This window comes from Oryzias latipes, chromosome 20, assembly GCF_053564925.1.
Source record: "Oryzias latipes strain Hd-rR chromosome 20, Olatipes_Hd-rR_3.1".
Classification (NCBI taxonomy): Eukaryota; Metazoa; Chordata; class Actinopteri; order Beloniformes; family Adrianichthyidae; genus Oryzias; species Oryzias latipes.
In genome coordinates this window covers 17814132-17830572 of record NC_136256.1, presented here as the reverse complement: position 1 = coordinate 17830572, position 16441 = coordinate 17814132, and the positions used below count along the sequence as shown (strand labels likewise).

The 16441-nt window shown below is 36.6% G+C and overlaps 1 long non-coding RNA gene across 1 annotated transcript in view; it reads right to left on the bottom strand.

Annotated features, from left to right (window-relative positions):
* LOC144988507 (uncharacterized) overlaps positions 1–10822 on the bottom strand; it is a 109127-nt gene extending 98305 nt beyond the window's left edge. Inside the window, exon 1 of the long non-coding RNA XR_013652433.1 lies at positions 10586–10822. This is a non-coding gene — a long non-coding RNA (uncharacterized LOC144988507). The remainder of the gene's footprint in view (positions 1–10585) is intronic.
* Between the last annotated feature and the right edge of the window lie 5619 nt (positions 10823–16441).

The window sequence follows — 16441 nt, the reverse complement described above, 5'->3', positions numbered from 1 at the left end:
AACAATGTATGTTATCTCTTCCCACATCATTTTTTAAAGGATTATTACTTTTTTTTTTTTCATTTTAATTCAACTATTATTGTGTGTCCAGTGTCAGGTGTGTGCCAGCATGTATTGATGTTTCAAAGATACACCACCATCCTTCCTTGAACACAACAAACCCCAGCACCACACTTGAGTGACAGCATGTCCATTCCTGATCTAATAGTGGTAAATGTTCTGATGAGTTTATTATTCTTAAAAAGTTAACTTCATCAAAACAAAGAACAAAAGACAAAGAGACAATCAATGAAATTCATTAATGAATTCCGAAATGCCTTTTTATTCTTTTCTAATTACACGCATTGTAGCTCATAATTGAGTTGGTGTATCAGACTTGAGATTACTTCACCCTCGTGAATGTTTGTGCGCATGCATGTGTGTGTATGTGTGTTTTATTGTGATATGAATGTCTATATGTGTGTGTGTGTGTGTGTGTGTGTGTGTGTGTGTGTGTGTGTGTGTGTGTGTGAGGGAGGTAAAGCAAAAGTTGTCAGCGAAAGAGACGCAAAAGAAGTAGCTGAATGTTTAGCAGGAGAAGTCAAATCACAAGTAAGACGCATAATTAAAGGGGGGAAATGGTAGAAATGAAAAAAAGGAACATTAGAAGTATTGGATTTGTTTTTTTTATTGATATTATACTGCCCCCTGTTGTTCATACACAGAAAAACACTGGGTTTTGCTTGTTTGATTGGACCTGTCTTAAATCTTTTCAGCAAATATTACAAAAAGGGACACTACCAAGACAACATGCAAAGCTTTTAACGGAGTCCACAGTTTGACAACATTAACTAGATTTACTCGTGCTTACGGACATCTAAAAAGAAGGAGCTTGGCAGTTAGTTCAATGAAGAAAATGTCGTTGGTTTTAATCCTTCTCTGTACGTCACTGCTTTTTGTCTACAAATGCTCTGTTTTGTCATAAAGTCATGTCATCATTACAGCCCTCTGTTACTTTTCATTGCTAAACATTGAATGCTGTTCTTGAAGATTAAAGTGGAATGTTCTGAGGAGAGTACCTGCTTGCAGGTGTCACAGTGTTTTAATGCTTTATGACAGCAAAAAGGTGCGGTCATCAACATTAGACCTTTTTTATCTTGAATTTTTAAAAAAAAGTGACTACAATAAGGTAGATGCTGTTGGCACATGCTTGTGTGCATGTGTATTGTTTGCCATTTGGCCCTAAATGCCCTACAATAACGAATGTTCCAGCCTTCTGATTGGGCAATTAAAGGCAGCAGGGGGACTGTGTTGACGGGTTAAAGTGTGACATCCATCATCCGAAACAATCGGCCCCTACGAAGCAGAATTGGGTATGTGCTTGTGTGTGTACATTTGTGCGTGCTCATGGGCTCCTCAAACTACCCCAGCCCCCATGTGTCTTTACAATAACTCCATGAAATCTAGCACACAACTCCTTATTCCCAGGTGATGCACAGTAGCCAGTGGCATAAAAAAAGAAGAAAAAAAATCAATAATGACCATGTGACCAGACCAAAATATGCTTGAACAAAGGCTAAAGTAAGAAAACAACAAAATGGTGAAATCTGTTAGTTACAGTATTCCTGCCAAAATAAAGTGAATTATAGGCAGAGTTTAGATGTTCTATATAACATTGTATCTCACCATTAGCTCTGAGCTTTGATTCCATTTATAGTGGTTCATAAGTGTGGAACAAGCAAAACCTCCAAATCAGAGTACTGCGTTTCCTGCACTGTCAATGAATGGTCTATTTTGGATCTTATGACATTTATTAGGCGCACACAATAATAAGGTGAATTTGGCGAGACAAAGGGTCAGAGAAAAGTCTGTCGATCAGTCAGACTTTATTAACTGCGTTCACAGTAACAATAGAACTTGTTTGTAACATGCTACACATTAGCCACAATAGAAGCGCTGGCCGTTTTAGAATATCCACAATGCCTGTAACTCCCAACCTTGTTCGTACCACGTAGACAAAACAGATTCCAACAGCACTGCATGTTAGCTGAGTTAGTGTACTCACAATAACACCCAAACATGTTTTTTTACTCGTAAAAAACAGACTTCGCCGTGTTCCTCCCAAAACACTTTGACATCAGTAAGCACAATATAAACTGGTCTTGTCGCTTTGTCGTTTTTGAAAAAAGTCCAGGCTGTTAAGTGCACCTTATAATGCGGAAAATACGTTACTCAAGCAATAGATCTACACACAGATCAACTAATAGCATACAAACTCTCTTTTTTAAATTACATTTCAGAACTAGAGTGGTTCCGTATTTGTCTCAACAGCTTTGGTAATGAAGTAGGCTGAAGGTGCATAAAGTATCCAATATCAGCACCATCCAGAACCAAAGATGACAAGAGGGACTTCTTTGTAAACTTAACTCACCATTTCAGTAGCAGAAGTGATTGCTGAACACTAAGACCAAAACTTTCCCAAATTTACATGATCTGATCACGATGAGCCTGTGCAATCTGCAGTCTAATGTTCTTATGTTACGTACACCTTGCATTCTCTTGTGTTTCTGTAGTCTGCTGCTGCTAAAGCTACTTTTTCCTCTCCTGTCATCCCAAATTAACTTTTCTGTTCAACAATGGTCGTAGCAAGGCATTTGATTCATTGAATTGCAGCTTACTGGATGGTTAAGCTTTTATATTTCATTTTCTGAAGACTTAAAAAATAGGTGTCTATTCAAATCCAAAGAAATGTCTTTATCACTTCCGATATTTGGATGAACTTTATCATGTTATTGGAATCCTTTTGGACAGTCTTGGGATGTATTCAGACTGGACACATTTGATCCGCCAAAAGGGATGTAACAGAATAGGAACGTAGCAATCGATGAGGTCCAATGTAGTCGGATGAATGTAGCCTCATTAAAACAACTTTTGACGTGATACACATTTCTTCTCACACTGTTTACCCAACAATCTATGTCATAAACACTTACCAGCGTACCCCTTTATTCCTTGACTCCTTAATAACCACCTTGCAGCATGCCTCCGCTATTCCTAAGAAGCAAAGGAGCAAGAAAAAGTCTTATACCTCACATTGATACAAACATTCAAAATTGGTAATTGAAATATAAAGTTTGAATATGTGTACTACTCCAATATGGATTGCATAAGGACTTCCATTATTCATTCTCTTATTGCTTTGCCCCACCCTTGTAATTTCTGGCCAATGAAATCTTTAGTCATGTGGTTTTGTTTACAAGGTTTGGTTCAAAATCATCCAGATGAAATGCAGTCTGACTACAGACCAAATGCAAGGTTCAGGACTCGATACAGACCAAACTGAGCGAACTCAGTTCGGACCAACAGATTTTTTCAGTCTGAATGCACCCTTATTTTCTAAAAGTGGGAATAAGAATTTAAGTTCCATGTTAAATAGAACCAGGGAATTATTGAAGGTGTGACAAATAAATTAAATGCGACTGATAAAATATAGCTATTGCGCTAATAAGTGGTTAAAATCTGTCTTTCTGGACTAAAACTTCTTAAAGACTCGAACATGCCATTAAATGAATTGTACAATAAGTCATCTTGATCGCTTCATCAAATGCAGCCTAAAAACAACATTTTCACTGGAGTTTTTCTGAACTAAAGTGTGTTTGAAGAGAAGAACTTCCAGAAAACTATAAGGAATTAAGTCATATAAGCCAACTTTACTAATTTGACAAGTTTCATGTGTCTCTTTGGTATGCAAAAGAAGTACTATATTTAAAAACACTCATTTCTGGCTCAGCACATATCCGAGCAGGACTTACACTGTCTGCGATGTAGAAATGAAGCTTAATATCAAAACAGAGTCTTGGTCTTAGCTGTTGATTGTCTAAAAGTATAATTATTAGAGCAACTAATCCAGCATGCCATCTAGTCAACCCAGAAATGTCCCATCATATTTACTGTTTCAGTTGGGGTTTGAAGTTGCTCAAAGCCCAAGTCCACAGCAGCAGAGCTTTGAGACCACGGAGGGAGGCACTAATCATGACACCATTAACTAAAAAAACATTGAGAATTAGTCAGATGAGGAAAACTTGCACTTCTCCTCTGAGCTTTTGTTTAGCTAATTCCCTGTTGACACCCATGTGCTGCATTTGCCAGGAGAAAAATTCCTTAAGAGCGAAAGATTACTTTTGATCCCTAATTAATGCATCTTATTAGCATTGCCCACAAGTCATAATATATGCTAATGTGCATTTATATTGGAGAGTGCTGCTTATGCAGTTAATGTGGCCTAAATATGTCTGTAAAATACATTTTTTGTATTTTTCTAACCTTTAATCTGGATTTATTAACATGTTTTATGTATTCCTTTTCTTGTCCTCTGGGTTTTTATTTTTTAGTGCTTAGGTCTTGGTCACTTACATAGATAGATGACTTACAGCATGTCATACAACGTCCTGGATCACAGCATAACTTAATTTGGGATTTAAATAAATTGTTGGACTCAGCTCAAAATAATAAAAATGTAAAACTTTTTTTTTTTTAGGAGTTAGTACTTTTAATACACTATTCTTGTGAATGACTATTTGAGGATTCAAAGGAAAAATTAGCATGTTATTTCAGACAAAAGGTTATTGGGCCACAGAACATCTGTTGATACACAAATAATAAGAATTTTGTAATTGTAAAAGGACACAAAGTAAGAAAAGTAGCTCTATACAACAAGACTTGGGCTCCTACAGGTTTTTATAGGTGGAATTTAAGACTTTTCATGGCCAATGAAGGGCCTCTTAGGACTGAATTGATGACCCAGTTTTGCCAAAAGTATTACAAATGAGTATTTATTCAAATAAATGAATTAAAAAAAATATACAAATAAAGGTATTGGTGGGAAAAGGGTCTTAAATATGTCAACAAATCTGACTTGATTGCAGTAGTTATTTTTTATGAACACCAACAATGCTGTTCAGCTGAGTTGTGTGACTGGCACAGTGTACCCTGAGAGGTTTTTTATTCAACAATATTTTTTTCACCTTCATTTAATTTAATATAATGAAAACCTTTGGTGAAAACTGCAGGAACTCAACAAAGAACAACAATAAAAAGAATTAAACAAAATAAGTTAATTGTAAATAATGTAAAATTACCAGGCATTAACAAAATATGGTTGACATTTAGAAGAAGGTGCTTGTAAACGAGAACACCGCCACTTTTTACCTAAATAAAATACCAATGGTAAGGAACACATGGTTTGTCATTAAAATGCTGTGATATAAAAGCATATTTTAACATCAACATTTCCAAAGGGGAGCAAAATCCACAAAATCCGGTAAAAAGAAACAAATTGTAGCTAATTTATTAATGAGAATAGGTCCATTATAAATGTTATGCCACAAGATAAAACACTGCCAACATGACAAATACAGCCTACAAAAGTGACAAAGGATTTAATCTGACAAAAATGGAAGTTTCATGGTAAAAACAGCTTCATTTGGGTTTTATGTTTTGAACAGAGGAAGGTTAGTTTCCTTTTAGAACTGAATAAATGTTATTGTTTGTTCCAACAAATTTTACAAAGACACACTCCAAAAAGACTACCGGTAACTCCGAAATATGAAAGGTTTACTGTCCTGCTGCAGTTATTGTGTAGCTGCTCTAACTGCAGCTGCACATTTTAACTGGATCCACCAGACACAAAGCAGCTCCTCTGTTCTTCTCCAAAAGGTTTCTTAAAGCCTCCATTCCTTTTTTTTGGTAGAAAACCATACTGTAGCTCACAAATGCCCACTTCTGACAGTCTTGTTTCTATTACTCTTTCACATAACTTCATTGTGTGACTCATCTAAAGTCTTGTTGGAGAGCCAGTCAGAAACTCTACTCCCAGATCTTTTAACACTTCAATAGCAAATGTGTTGTGAGGACCAACTTCCATACACTTTTCCTCCTCTTCAGTGCCTTCCTTATTATAGTATACATATTTTTGCCTCTTCCGTGTCCACACAGCCACATTTTTTACTCTGTGCTCTCAGGCTGTATTAGCAAAAAATCTTCTAAAGTGAGAAGAAATCCATTGTCCAAGGAGAATGTAGCAGAGACTAACAATTTCATACTTATGGGACAACAATGAGCACAAGGACTTATTACTATTACCCTATAAACACACTAAAAAACAAAACATATACAAAGTGGCTAAACGTACAATTGTTGATCCAAGAATCAGAAAAGTGTGGAGCATCTTTACTTAAATACAATCTTTGTTTGGTGAAGGAAACATCATCACTACAAAAAATGGGTAACACACCAATAGATTCTGACTTTCAGGAACAATAATTGTAAACTAATGAATCATTTACAAGCTCCAAAATAGTTATTCTCCTGCATACTCATCAAAACAATAGTCTTACCACTGATCTGGCCAAGACATGCAACTCCTAGGATCATCTACAAAGTGAATCTAAAAAAAAAGAAAAAAACAGAAAACTTTAAACCTCTAACTTGTTCTTGCGTCAAATGATGAACTGAAAACACTTTTAGAGAAACTGTAAAATCTAAAATACAAAGCACACTTAATTGATTTTGCATTTTGGGAAATTTAGGTTTCAGAAGTACATGGCCTATCCTAACAAAATTCATCATAATGATTTAAGAATACACTTCTCATCTTTAGTAATTTTGATTGTTTTGAAAATAAGAGACGTACAATCCCCCTAAGTCACCACGCTTTGATTTTAGCTCAATATTGTGCTCAGGACAAAAAAAAAATAGAAAAATGGTCAAATATTTTAATAACAAATTCTTGGTTGAAGTGAAAACAAACCCTCATGGTGAATTTGGTAATACTTTGGTACCACACATATATTTTTAGGGCTTAGTAATAATATTCACAACTAATGTTAAATAATAAACAAAGTTAAAATTGGTAAGAGTTTACTAAAAGTATTTTAATTCCTAAACATCACTTTGATTAAAATTGTGTTTTTAACATTTTTCTGTGGCACTCTTCTGATGGTGGAGGACATATGTAATGTATATTAGGCTTAAATTTGCACTTCTGAGTATTTCTTCATTAAAATCATTGTGAAACAGGACCAGATGAAAATATCCTGATTGATGATGTACAAAATATGCGGTGCCATAAGATCCCTGCTCTGCTCCATTCTGATGCATCCACTTGGCGAAGACTAGGTCCATCTATGTCTTCATTTTCCTCCATTTTTGATCTTTAAAAAAGATTAAAGGTTGATCGAATTGGGTCTTCAAATTTAGGCTAAACTAGTTGCATCAGGTGCTGCTATTGAATGGTGAATTTGGTGACTGCAAACCTTCAATCTTTACAACTAAATCTATGATTACGATCAGATTTACTTATTAAATCATAAATATAATTTAAAACATTTTCAATAAATACATGTATTTTAGTTTTTTAGACCACCTCTAAAGAGAATTATGTTGTTTTAAAGTCATTTGCCAAGAAAGAATACCAATACTATAATTATTTCCGTTTTTTGGTCTTCTGCATTTTGCAAACATATTGTAACAAGCCACTAAATATGTTCAACAAAATTTAAGACATGCTGGATCAAATTTATTTTAGGTTATTATCTATAGATCTGGGAATTTAAGACATTTTAAAAGCATGTGGGAACGCTGGAAACACCAGATCAGCTTCTATTAAACCAGTACTTCAGATATACAAAACTTAAACTTACTCTCAGTCAATAATTAAATAGGTTATATAACGATGTGTTGAAAGCTTTTATCTAAAAGTACTCTATTACAGGGGCACGGTAAATAGGTGCATTTAGCTTTGCTAAAGTCCTGTGTAATTGTTGTCCCTTTGATGGAAGCTGTGATAAGTGTTAATTGACGTACCCCTTGCAGTTCCACACCCTTTATGCAACCATTTCTCAAGAAATCATTCAGAACTACCAGTAGGTAAAGCAAATAAGGTTTTTCTTTCCAAGAAAGACAGCTGATAGAAAGGTGAAAGAGACAGAAAACACAAAGACATCACGCCGTTTCATCTGTACACTCAAAATTGTGATCATGGGCTAAAAGCTCTGAAAATCCCTACTACAAATTTTGTTTCTAGAATTTTTGTAAGACAAAGATAAAAAAAGGTTTTTACTGAATGTTTGCTAAAAAAAAAAAAAAAACTGTGTTTATCAGGAAGAATAAATCATCATTTAGTCTTTAACTCTTGACATCACTTCTGAAGTTGCAGAGCACATTGTGCACAAATTTAGGCAAAAATGTCCACTTTATGAATATAATGACAACTTTTTTGATAGTGCTTTTACAATTGTGTTTTCACTAAAGCCCTGCGCACATCACTGTGAAAAGTAGCTGGAACTCTGATGACATCTTTATTTGAACTTTTAAAATTCTAAAACTATTATAAAATATTAGAAATTGTAATTCTGGAGAAAAGGGGCATTTTCCAAACTAGTTATGAGAAATCAGATACAATTTGTTGGCACCTTTTTTGGTGTATCTATGCATTTGAAATGTTTTAAATAATAAAGCTGTTTTAAAGAAAAGGATAACATTTTAATAGCCTGTGTCGTTAGAATTGTAAAGACAAAAGTATATTTGAATAGCATTTATTGGATAGAATTGCAATGCAGATAAAAATTCAGAAAAATACATTTTTTTAAACAAAAACCAAAAATGTTTTTATGTAGCATAGAACTACAGGTTTTGGGTCTAAATAAATATGATTCAAAGGGGTTTATTCATTATTGCATCTGTTCTAGCTAAAAGGAAGTGGATACGGGCTCCATTATCCGCTCCTTGTTTCTGGTCATTTGCAAGCTTCCCTTGTCTTTCCCTGAGTGATTTCATTTGCTGCAGAGTGGTTTTGAGAGGAGAATAACACCAGATGAGGCCAACTTAAAATCAAGGTTTCCCAGAATTTCCAGTACCTCTTAAGGATATTAAGTATAGTGATGTCAAACAAGTGAGGCTTTCCTTCGTCATTGCAAATGGTAAAAAGCTTGCGTTTCTTTTTTAAAGCACACACATAGAGGCATATATACAAACATGCACACTCAAAGGCAAAATGAGTTGCCAATCCAGAACATGAAAGTAAAAAAAAAAAGTACTTTTATTTCAATCCGAGATAGCAGTTTTCTGGTAAATGGGTTTGACTAAAAGATGAGGAGATTGAAGAAAGAAGCAAAGATGATGGAGAGAAGGACAGGCCATTATTTTACAGAGGAAGAGGACAGCCGAACAACACACTGCCGATTTCTACTGAAGTGCTCTCTAGTTTGATTACCCCCTCCCCAGCCCCTGCCCTCTTACTTTTCTCTTCCTGCCTACAAGCTGTGATTTGTGTGCATTCCTTTAGCTTTTTGGTTTTAACACCAGGGGGTATGAGCTTCGAGGGCAATGTGCATGCATCAGACTATCCACAAACCAGAGAATAAGCATTCAGTCCTGCCTTTAGCTTGTGCATGCTCACACAGAGGTGTGACCATGTGTCTATAAACTTATCTGTTTCCATTCATTTGGCCAAGGTGGAAACCATATTCCATCTTCAAAACACACAGTGGCACCATCAAATGAGTCACCCCTTTCATCTGCTTCTACTGCTCTCAGTTACTCCGGTTTGTACGCCTTGCCTAATGGATTTTCAAATGCAAGTACACGATTTCTTTCAAGACTTGACAGCCATTTCCTTTGTGTTTAGGGAGGAAGATCTGGCCCTGAGTGGCTCGGTGCTGATGGTGTTGTTGAAAGATTCTGCATATAGACCAGGGGTATTTTTCCTGAACTTATTTTGAAAAGGCCAAATGTGAGACGTGTTTATGTATATTTCTGTATGTGGCCAAACAAAGCAAATGAAATACTCTCATGTGGGCAGTTTTTGCTTTTGTGCATTTGGTGGTGGTGGTGGGGAGGGGGGGTGGGGGGGGGGGTTCTTTAGCACTGGATAAGATTTAAAATTTGAGCCAGATGGTGCAGCAATGTTTTCTTTTCAGAAACTTTTTTTTTACAGAGTTGCTTTAAATTTAAAATTTAAATAAAAAGGAATAAAACAGCAAACAATTAACAAAGTTGTATTTTTAATAGCACTTCTCTGTTTTCTTTTTTGAGAAAACAGCAGACCTGACACTAACCGGCTGAAAACCATGAATGAAAACATACTTAACTGGGGATGATCATATCAGAAAGTGCTCTGAAATGAATATGAACAAAAAACAAAAGCATGACTTAAACCAGGAAAATCAAACAAAACAAAGCAAACTAAATCAAACCAAAAAGAAAGCACCAATTGATTGCTTCAAAAGCTGATTTTTTAATTTAAATGCCTTGTAAATGTATTGTAAAACCTCCTTTCTTTGTTAAATTATTGTAATTTTATTGCTATGCTAAACTACTAATTCATTTGCCCTCCTTTTTGATTAAAAATCCAAAATGCTGAGCATAAATAACAACACATTCAGTTAGATTCTTTTACACACACACAATAAACACAAAGTTTTTTCAGTAGAATATGTGGAGACATGCCATCATTGACATCACGGCTGCATTTTAGCATGCAGTCATTCTGGTCAGCTTAAGATAACGTGTAACAAGCTGACTTGACGTGTCAAACCCATGTTCTTACCTCAAAGTAACTGACTCCCATTCCAGCTGCCCTCTGCAAACCAAAATGGCAACACTTTCTAATTAACTAGGGAGCTGTGACAGCCTGGTGCCACCTACATTTGGTCCCCACTTGATACAAGTACCATGTCCTGAGGGTTCCTGTCAGCCTTGGTGCTGTGCAAATGGCATGACATGTCCCTTCATGTCTCCATTCATCTCTCTTTCTGTCTTTCTTTGACAACTGCTTTCTTCTAATCACATTCGAGAAGAAAAAAAAGACGATATGTTTGGCTGAAGGGAGAAACAGAGTACATGGATGCAATGAGAGAAAAGAAGAGTGCACAAAAGAGTGATCAAGTGCGACAAAACAAAAAGAGATGTTCAAAAGGCCTCATCTCTGGATCTCAGCACAATGAGTTGTTACCAGTCTGCCCTATGTTATGAGGTCTTTCTAAACCAAGCTCTCAATTTGCAGCCATCACCTCTACACTTACCGGAGCATCATCTGCAGATCCAAATGCACAAAACCTGACAATCAAAGTCTGAAAAATAAAAAAACAGGAAGTTCTTATTTGTTTGTTTGTTAGTTGTTGTTTTTTTTTACTCAATATTTAAAGATAAATTAAGCTCACCACGGAGCAAAAGCTGCAAGCCCAGAAAAAGGCTAATAATATCCAAAAACTGAATAGGATGTATTGCAAAGCATCCATTGAGTACATACATTTTTTTATGCCACAAATGAAATAACTATAAATAAATAAAAACATTAATCATCCAGATGAGACCTAGACCGTTTTTTTCTTCTTCTCATTTTTTTCCCCAAAGTACTGTTAAATGGGCTTTAGAATTCTTAGTTTCTTTTTCATTTTAAATAGGAGCCTGCTTTAAACAAGAAATTACCTAATTATTTAACTAGTTGTATAATATTTATCACATTTAAAATATGTTCCTCTTAATTCATGCAATATTGATATCACAGTGTTTTTAAGGGTTATTGACTGCCTGACATGTCATCAACAAACTGAAACCATTGGAGGATATGGTATAGGAATTGTTGAAAATGCTATTTATTTGTAAGGTCTGTCCTGTTTAAAGTCAAGATTCAGTAAAGTGATTTTTATTGTCAGTGTCATGCCTTGTCACCCTTTCCTCCTGAAGGATCTTAAAGTAAGTGCAACACTCCAAGTTCAGTCTTTGAATTTAACCTTTAACTGTCCTATAAACACTAGACAACCTGTAATTCTTTCAGTTTTTGTGACAGAGCAGACTGACACTGCAACTTAAATTTAGCAGAAACCCGTTTGTCATTTCCTGACAGTTGACTCTTGAAGTCCCTTCAATTACCTCACTAAACCGGGATTTACAAAAAGACATTTGTCACAAAAGTGCTTCCAGAGCAGAAGCGTTTTAGCCTGATTTACTAAATCTCTGTGCTGCGCCACAGGATCTGTCCAGCACTTTGAGGTGCATCACAATCAGCCTAATTAGAAAGGTGTTTGCACAACATTACGACACAAACTGTTGTGTCAGTGGATAGAACCCCCAAACAGCGTGATGCCACCTAAAAAGCTTCTGAAGGATGAGTGCAATAGTTAAGATAGAGAGGAAGGCTTTTACATGTCAGAGATGAGAAAAAATTAAGATGGAGGAGAGAGAAACACTGCAAAAGACGAGAGAAAGGGAGATTAAAGAAGAGAGGCACTCGCAGTGTGTGGTAAGTCACAGTCATCGCTTGTCAGCCACCCCTGGTGAGTATACCTCACATGGAGCAACAGAGACAGGCATTAACTCTCCGCTCAGCCTCAAATGACTCATTTATGCAAAGAAGAAAGAAAACATGCAGTAAACAGCAGTAAACGATCACAGCTCCTTTTAATAGTTGTACCCCTTACAAAAAACATGCTGCAAAGGATTTTCACTGTTATAGGCAGGCAGGTGCAATGTAAACGAAGTTGGAAATGAATGACAACTAGTTATATTAACATTATTTTGTGAGTGATTGTCTACTAACACTCGCATCGTCTTCTATATGCATATGATGAAGTGATTTTTAGTTTAAATTGTTGATTTGGGGGAAAAAAGGAATATTAGTTACTTGTCTTTCTATTTATCTTATCAATATGATAAAACTAAAGATTTTTAAGAAGTTTTTAAAAAACTGGTGGTGTATTTTGTGTTAATAACCTCTAAAAACAAAACAAAAGAAGAGCCTGTGAAAAGATATGTTTTCTGTGCTTAAAAGAACTTTTGGAGACGACTGATTTACATATTTATTGGTCACGCTACCTCAGCAAACGACCAGCATCATCAAAGACTGCACCCATCCGGCCTACCCCCTGTTCAACCCCTGGCAGACGCTACCGGTCCATCAGGACAAAGACTACCAGACTGAGGAAAAGCTTGTTACACTAAGGAATCACCTTACTGAACACCCAGTAGAACTCTGTACCTTCTATCTAATGTTTCTACTTGTTACTGGTTTTTACTTACATATTTGTATATATTTACTCAAACTCCTTCACTTATAATATCTTTGCATAAATTGCAGTGACGGTTGCTCACCTTTCGGGATATCCCGAGCAAATCAACTTTCACTGATTCGCACATTTGGTTTGGCAGAGATCATTACATCAGATGCCCTTCCTGACACAACCCTGCATTTTATCCAGGCTGGGGACTGGCACAGGGGGACCCAGACTTGCGCCCCCCTGTGGCTACTTATGTAGCGTGAAAGGTCTTGCTTGAGGACCCACTCTGGATTCAGCTCTTTGCATTTCCTGGGAAACAAACCCTGACTTCCCATGTGCCAGTCCAGTTCGAGCTATCCAGCCGCCCTATCTTAGCTCAGTGACTACCTTTCACTTTTGTACATTGATGTATTCTGTATCCCTATACCTCCCAGTCTTGAGCTGCTCTAATTTTATTGCAATTTGCTCTAGTAATGACAAAAAATGATTCCGATTCTGATTTGACAATGATTTCTCACGTCTTGACTGGGCCATTTAACTTTGTACATATGACAGGTTTTTAGGAACCAGGGGCTTAATAAACTCATTTACCTGTAAAATAAACTCCTGTTTTTACCTAATTTCACATTGCTGCGTTATTAGAGGTTGTTGGGGCTGTCTGTTATGCTGACATCCTTAGAAGCGGAACCATTTAAGAAAAGAAAGGAGGTCCTCCAGCACCCACAAATACCAGCATTTAGGAACAGAAGAAAGACATTACTCAAATTGACTTTATGTCTCAAGAAGAAGTGATTGAAGGGATGGCATAGTAAACTACAAAATCTTTTTGTCAAAGAACCCAAAACTACAGTGTAAATACTGTAATGACAGGGACAACAGGTAGGTCACATGTGCGGCAAGAGAAAAAGCTATAATCCTTTTAAAATGTCATTGAATCAAATGACATATCGCTCTATTTCAACTGAAGCTAGTTTGATCAGTTACACAGCATTTTATCTACAAATACTCTGTATTTACAAAAGTTTGTCGATATTGATTTGAAGTGTTGACAAACAAACTGTGTCTTCTGCATTAAGACAAATTTTATTAGAGCCTGGAAGTGAGTTTACAAGAGTCAACCTCTGTGGGTGAAAGGTCAAACTAGAAGATCGAAGTTCTCTCTCAGGGGTTTTAATGTTATCAAAGACAAAAACATACACACTGAGGATGAACAGAGAAGCTTTTCTTCACCTGTTATTGGAAGAGGCACGCAAGCCCGGGGTGAGGCTCTCAATGAATAGATCCTTATTGATTTCATCTAAACGGGCTGTATTGTAGGGCCAATTCAACCTCTCAACAACTCCCTCAAACTGTCTCCACAGTGAGCAACTGACCGCTTCCATAAGCACACCACATAAACCAATACACAGTTTCAATCTTCAGTGCATCATCTCATGTGCATACACACATCACAAAGCCTCTCCCTACCACTCCAAGCTCTCCTAAATGACCTCATGAAGTAGGGTGAGGCTCTTCACAAATCTAGCAACGGTGGTGGAAACCGAGCAAAGCCCCCTCATTGATCGGTTGACCGGACCCAAAGGTCAACAAGGCAGCATTCTCAGCTGGCTGAATGGACCACATCAGGTCCCATTGGCAAGCAATGATCTGGTGAAAAAGTACTGAGCACTTGAATGGACTGGACTGTTGACTTTTTTTTTTTTTTTACTCTCCTCTTTTTAGTTTGTGTTTTTAGGTAATTTTCATAATGGCTTAAGTTACCCTTTCAGGTAATAAGAAACAATAAGTTATTACAAGTACTTTTTTTATTAAGATTTTGGTGAAAGTGTGTGTGCCTTCTAACTTGACATTTTAGCATAAATTAAGATTTCATGGCTTCCCAAGATGTGTTCGTTTCTTTGTGAATACATGCAAGAACATCTGTGCATTGTGTGTGTGTAGTTAGCATGTATGTGTGTCACTAGGGTAATTAGGAATAGGAGAGAAGGAGAGATCAAAGGAGACATTTTACACTCTTCATTTTACCCCATATGAGAATGTTTCTACACACACGTGCTCGTGTGTCTATCTGCATGCATGTGAACGCATGTGTGTCTCCTTGTGTGATGATCTCCTCCAAGCTTTGATGCTGTAAGCTCTGCCGGTTAATGTACTACGGATAAAAATACTACACCGTGTAATCTGGCATTTATCCCTCGAGAGTAGAAGCCCAAAATGTGACACATGTCAGGAGCCAGGAGGAAAGGAAAAGGAGAAGAAGAGCAAGTACAAGAAGGGGGAGAAGAGGAGCTACAATGGAGGTATGAGACTAAGAGGTTGAGCTTCTTCTACTGCTCTGAGATTATGCAGAGGTTGTCAGTGATTTAGTATGTGTAAAGCAATTCCCTTTAATTTTTAGAAAATAATTCAGCACAGAAAAAGACAAAGGGAAGACAGATACAATGTTCCACAGAGATATGTTTCAAACACATTTTCAGAGTTTAAGTTACAGCAACACACAAAACAGAACTGAAGAATCCATGCAAAACAAACAAACAAAAAAAACATCATGTCTTTCTCAGTCAAAATTATGTTTGCAGAGGGGCCACACAGTCAGTTATAAAATGCATGCAATTTTCCAGCCCAACCATCCATTTTCTATATATCCCTTTGGGGGTCCCGGGGTTGCTGGAGCCTGTACTGGTTACTGTTGGGCTGTTGTCCTTTTAAGAGAAATAATAAAGGTATATCAAACAAGATCTTGGGTTTTATGAGGTTACAGTTTTACCTTTGGTTCAAAATGATTCGGAAAAAAATCTTTTTCAGATCTTCCCACCAAAACAGAAAATACAAAAGACCCCTAAAACCAAAACACTGTGTCATACCACACACTGGCAGCTCTGATTTAATTTTAGCACTGGTCAATGTTAAAAAGCAACAAGATCGATGAGTAGGTTCAAAGTTATTGAGTACAGATCAGGCAACGATGAGCATCAAGATTAACCATTCTTCCATTTTTCATAGTTAAGAAAGAAGAATCTGTTTAACTTAATGAACTTTGACACCCTGTGACAAACCGCAAACAGAATTTCAAAAGAAGCATGTTTCTCAATTTTGCCACACATCATCCCGTGTCAACAAATCTTCACTTAGAACAGTTCAATAACTAAGAAAAAAAAACGTTTTTTAGACTTACTGAATATAGAGAATGTGTAGACAGGAGAAACAAAACAGCTATTACAGAAGTGGATGTACCAACACAGGAGAAACAACACCTCAGGACCAGTTTCTACTGTTTAATCTAAATCTTCTTTAAAAGAAACAACTTTTGAAGACGAAACAGTACAGATTCTTGACAGAGAAGACATACGGCTTTAAAGAGGAGTCAGAGAAGCAATACATGTACATGTTAATAACCCTTCCCTCAA